Source organism: Nelumbo nucifera, chromosome 2 (genome assembly GCF_055504915.1).
Source record: "Nelumbo nucifera cultivar China Antique chromosome 2, China Antique-T2T, whole genome shotgun sequence".
Taxonomy (NCBI): domain Eukaryota; kingdom Viridiplantae; phylum Streptophyta; class Magnoliopsida; order Proteales; family Nelumbonaceae; genus Nelumbo; species Nelumbo nucifera.
The window spans coordinates 54,500,979-54,507,147 of NC_142650.1; the positions used below are offsets into that span (position 1 = coordinate 54,500,979).

Genomic DNA, 6,169 nt, shown 5'->3' on the forward strand with positions numbered 1-6,169 from the left:
AAAAATAAACACCTGGCAAAAAAGTTTGAATCCGGATCTGCTCCTCATACCAACCTTCAACACATTCAGCTGTGGATTGGGAACAACATAATACGTGAGATGTTTACGATGCACAGTTTGCAGTAAAATTAGTGTGAGTATCGCTACGTGAGGAGCGAATCCAAATTGGAACAGTTCTACTCCAACAGACCCAATTAGCACAAATATAGGATTGATCCCACAGGTTGTTGCAATGAAGATTCATTGAGCACCCGTGGAGTTCAGTTCTGCTGTTTATGGGCTGGGCTCGGGCTTGATTTTTACCAAAACTTGAATGAGGCCCAGTCTGAAACCCGAACCCAACACAGTATAAGTCAGACCCGAAGCTTGGTTCGTAAATAGGTCTAGTCCCAACTAGCTGTTACAGTCACTGCACTGCAGTGGCCTGTTGGGAGCATTTTGTTGGTAGCAGATCCCTACCTGTTAGTGAGCCAAGCTACGAACTGGTTGCCTTCCCTCCAAATATGAGAATCTGTCACCTGTAACCTATTCTCTTCTTTTAGCCTTTGACACTCTTTGATTTAGTCTTCAGTCTTCAGATCTCCATGGTGGGTCTTCGCATCAAGTAAAGTTTTCTAGGGATGTACAACATTTCTCCATGAGCAACTCAAAAATCCTTTTGGTTCCTAACTATGCATCCATTTGAGCACATACCATTTGTATTTAGAGATGTATCAAAATTTATTTTTAGAATAAATTTCTTAAATAACCCCTATTATTTAGTTAACTGACTTATTATATCCTTACTATTTAATTATTGTCTTGCACCACCCCTAGTGTTTTTGACACAATTGCCTAAAACATCCTTTACCATTAATGCTCTGTCATAAAAAGTTCACATGTGACATCACGTGATTGTTATACTTATAAAAAATTTCTAATTTACCCTTTTATGGTCCAAAATGCCCTTTTCGTTTGTTTGCCCTCTCTGAGCTGCAACAGTAGAATTGAAGTGGTAAGCTTTCAACCAACTTTACAGCTCGTCAACTTCCAATGTCAAAGCTCTACCTTAGAGGCAACAAAGGGGTTACTGAACCTAGGTGAAGATTTGGACAAGGTTGTATGCAAGGTCAGAGAGGTTGGAGCGAGAGCGGTTCCAATTGTTGAGGTAAGGGAATGTGTTAAACCAAATGGATAGACAAAAGGGTGGTTGAGAACAATTGGGTGATCGGAAGTCGGTGAGAGGAAGACAATCAGAGGAACAATAGGGTAGTCTTGCGGAATCCAAATGGTGAGGGGTATTGGAAGTGTGGCACGAGAGACCTGAAGTCATCCTCTAGAATTTAAAAGGTAGACAATGGTGTCATCATTATGAACGAAGGTGTTTGTTGACAGGGAGATAGTGGGGAAGTCTTGAAGCAGGGCTAGGAGGTGTAGAGGCTCCTAAGAAAGTAGTTATCAAAATCAAAAAGTTTATTAAAATAATTTGGTAACCATGATTGTATTTCATGGTCTTGATTTTATTCCCTCTATGAGAAAGCAACAACAATAGAGGCTCCATGTGAAGTCCTGCAACAGAACCCTACGACGGGAGTTGATAGTAACTAGAAGCAACAGAGGAGCGAGTGATACTTCTCCAATGAGAGTAGATCTAGATGACAACCCTATCAATCCGATTATTATCTACATGATTGGTGTCGGCGGGAACTCTGTGTACGGTACACTATTGTATAGGGGTGTTGAGGAGGGAGGAGGAGAAAGATCTCCGACGAAAGTAGATCTAAATGGCAGGAGTAGATAGTAATCGGAAGCAATAGAGGAGCGAGCGATACTTCTTTGACCAAAATAGATCTAAATGGTGGGATCAGCACCAGCAGGAACTCAGTGTACGGTACACTATCGAGCCAATTACAATCTACATGATCGGCACCATCTCTTCTCGATCATGATTTGCATTTTCATGCTTCTTAGATTCTACTCTTATTCCAATCTTCAACTTTCGATTTCCTCTCATAGATTTCATAGATTGTCGCCGTGTCAAACCTCTATACAATTCAATACCATCCAAATAATCAAATATGTTGAAGAGAAAATTCGACTTTGAAAGTTTTGGCATAAACAAGCTAGCGATCTATAATTTTGAGACATCCCAGGCTTTGTGTTTGGGGGATAACATTTCGCAACTGAGGATTTATCAAAGAGTGGAAGACGGAACAGAGACGAGACAGAAAACCCTCAGCATTTCACATCTAGGGTTCATTAAAAGAGTGGAAGATGGAGATGGAAATGGAAAATGGAAGTGGAGACAGAAATCAAGGAATAGTGGAGGGAAAATTTGACATTTCATTTTTTCCATTAGCACTTAACGACGATGCCAATTGTTAGAAAAAGTAGGGGTGGTGCAAGACAATAGATTAACAGTAAGGGTATAGTTAGTCAATTAGCTAAACAGTAGGGGTAGTTTAAGAAATTTATCCTTATTTTTATTGTTCCTTCTCTTTGTTGGGTTCCTATTAACCTACTTTCTAGTCTTGCCTTCTCTTGGTTACTTATTTTTATTATTCCTTCTCTTCACAATCCTCTTGGTTACTTTCTACTCTTGACTTTGTAATATAATCAGGGGTCAGTATAAGGAATGCCTACCCCCTAAAATAGGGTAAACCCCAAAACAACAAGGATTTCATGTATCGATGATGCACCGATACGATACAAGCTGATACCTTGCAAAATTTTGATCATTGCAGCTTTCACCACACAAACCTCCTTCTCCTCTCATTTCTTACATGTGGTCAGTTATTTTTAAATCAAATCATCAAAAATATGAGAAGTCAAAATAAAACTCTCTCTAGCCTTAATTGTCTCTAATAAAATCCGTCCACTTCTCAAATAAAACCCTCTTAGGTCTCTCTCGCCCTCTCTCTCTTTGCCACCCTCAATAATCAATGTTTGTAACATGTTCCTTGTCTCATTAAATCCCAAATCTATATTTGTATTTTAAAGGCTAGGTTGTCCAAGCATAATTCTTTCTTTCTGTTTTTTTAATTTTCGTTTTTTTCTTAATGCCATTAACTCCAGCCATTACAATGACGACAATGGTCTTGAGTGCTTATGAAATGAAACTTATTAATATGTGGCAATTTTGGGCGCTCACAACTTGAAGAGAAGTTTTATTAGCCTTTGTGCTTTCTAACAAATCAGTAACTTGAAAAAGTTTTACCCAAGTTATTACTTTGTTGATAACTTCTTATTGAATTCTTTCCATAGAAAATATTACAGTAATAGTTATAACAAATATGGGTTAAGAAACTATGAGAGGGTGGTTGAGATATCTTCTAAGTTCTAATATTAGAGTCAGAGAATGACAATCTTGAATCTTGAATATTTATGGTCCTACCTCCATCGTAAATTTTAATAAAAAAAGCTTTTAATGTTTGATAAGGTAGACGAAACGGATGGTCTAGTGTAAATTGAATGATTAAATTACAATATAGTATACAGAACAGTATAATAATTTATCTTATAATAAATATTAATTATGATAATAAATAGTAATTATTAAAATTAATAATTTTTATTTTATTTTGCCCTTTGATTTTACTTCCCATCATGATGTTATGACTCGATATGAAATATCATGATGTTATGATTTTGCATCCTGTTTTGTGCATTGGGTATTTATTTTGCCCTGTTTGATTCGACCAGAGGGCTTCTCCTTTATACAAATAGCATCATTTTTTTAGGGAAAATTTCGGATAGTTACCTTATATTTTAGGCCAAGTGTCAATTTAATACTCGAACTTGCGATAATCTAATATTCGAATTTTTATTTTGCGATACCGGACGGTAACATGGAAAAAAACACAAATGCCCCTTAAATTTGATCTAATTTTCTTTATCAAATGAATCCCAAAACTTGTACTTTCAAAAGAGCAATCGACGTACGCAACGATATCAAAATTGATGGCCGGCTATAAAACTGCCTTTCACTGTACGCAACTCCCCCTCAAGGCAATGGACATCTCGAAACGAGAAGGCAACACTGTTCACCGTCTCTGAATGCACTGTTCAGAATTATCAGTTATCACTATTCGTTGAGCCATGACAGAATAAGAAAAATGCTCATTTACGACAAAAAAAAGAAAAGAAAAGATAAATAATAATATCTCTTTTTCTGGGTACGAATCCCACAAAGGACTATAAAGGCGATGAACTGAACCAGGACCCATTTGAATGGGACGTTGGAGCAGCTAACGAAGTAAAGGAGTTCGATCGGGATTGAAAAATAGGCTACAGCGGTAAGGAAATCAATGAAACCCCGAAAAGGAAAAAAAAAAAAAAGGGAAAAACCAAAGTTAAAAGAAACCCATTTGCCAGGTCTCAAGATCTAAAATACCCAGAATCCCAAAGCCTTCAAAGACCAAAATTGTAAATTTCTGCTTCCTCTGTTTTTCCTCTTTTGTTAAATTCTGTTTATCTACTTGCAAGATATATATATTTTTCCATCTTCAGTGTTTGCGTATGATAGCGGAGTTGAAGAGCACGAGATCTCTACAACTCACGACACCACTAACAAAAAGAATGTCAAGAAGGACCACTAATACCGACCTTTAAAAGCCCAGATACCAACACCAGAAATGCAAGGCAACTAAAAGCAGTACGATTTCAATGTAAACACCTTCGGATCTTTCTTTCTTTCTTTCCTCTTCTTCACGAGCCAACCTTTAAGCTTTTAAAACACTGATTGATTTTGACGGTTTTCAGTAGTAGCTTCGCCACCTGCCGCCGTATCCAATCATGCAACGTATAGAACATAGAAACCACCAATCTCCAATAAGAGCAGCAGAAACAGAGACAACAACGATAAGAAGACTCAAGACCCCTCCCCCTCCTCCTCCACCTCCTTCCTCCAAGAAAACCAAACCCAGTGTCGGAGCACAACCTACAAAACCAGTGTCGTGAACACCACTCTCCACCAGCCTGGTTCTCTGGACATAAAACCGGCCATGTTGCGCCGTGTAGGCCGCTGAAACCCAGCAGAGGAGGAGGAGAAAAGCGGTTTTGGGTTCTGGGTTCTTTCTGTAGTTCATAGCAGAGCAGATGAACCGATAATATCAGATTCTCCTACTGTTCTCTTCATTTCTTATTATCCTTTTTTTTTTCAACTGCGATCACCCTTAAAGTTAAGGTTGTGAGAGAGCTTTTCTTGAAGAAGAAGGTTTGGGAGCTTGACAGAGAGGTTGATAGGATGATCAGACAGAAGGAAGCTGGCCACCATGTCCGAATGCTGACGCAAGAGATTCGGAAGTCATTGGATAGGCATACCATCTTGTATACCACTCTGGTTGAGCTATCTAATACTTTGGGACTGCGGAACTGTTGCGGGTGTCAAACTTCAAATACCATCTTGAGCTATCTAATACCACTCTGGTTGAGCTATCTAATACCATCTTGTATACCCAATGAGATCAGAACAGAGATGAACTTGACCCACGAGTTGATAGGGAGGAGTTCTCGTCCTACCGTCCTCATAAATGATCCAGATATAAGGGAGATTAAGGATTACAAGGAAGTGAAGATCTTGATGCCGGGCTCAGCTCTCGGTCTTGCAAGCAGCGGTGGTTCTAGTGAGCCGGGTGCGGTGGCTGCAATACGGATGCCCATGTTGCGGGTGTCAAACTTCAAAGGAGGAACACCTGAGTTAATACAGCAATGTTATGCACTACTAGTTTTGTTCTTCCAGCATCTGATATTAGAATTTGGAGTGACAATGAATCGGAGATAATTAAGGTGGTTGCTGATTAGTTTTTTCTTGCAGATATTATCAAAACATGTGCTTCCATTACGAACGACACGCTTCGCCTGCTCCCTCCCCGTGTCCATTAGCGCTCCTGTCCAGAGCGAAGAGAATGCGAAAAAGCGCCGCCGAAGCAGCATGAGCAATTGAGCAGGCTTCTATTGCTACGCAACAATAGAACAGGAGAGCATTTTGCGCCCACATGAACTTTTTGGTAAAAAGTTTGCTTGTTATACGGGATCCGACGCATCCAGCGGCGAGCTCTTTGGATTCTCTTTCAGAAGATAATGAACAGTACGGTAATTTTGATATTTTCAAAAATCTTAAATACCACATGAGGAGTATAGGTACTAGATTGTGGCAAAATAAAAGTTAGGGTATTAAATTGGCACAACC

General features: G+C 39.1%; 1 pseudogene; it reads left to right on the plus strand.

Moving 5' to 3' along the window:
* The first annotated feature begins 5,224 nt into the window (after positions 1–5,224).
* Positions 5,225–5,761, plus strand: LOC104601336 (ethylene receptor 2 pseudogene; annotated as a pseudogene).
* Positions 5,762–6,169: the final 408 nt, after the last annotated feature.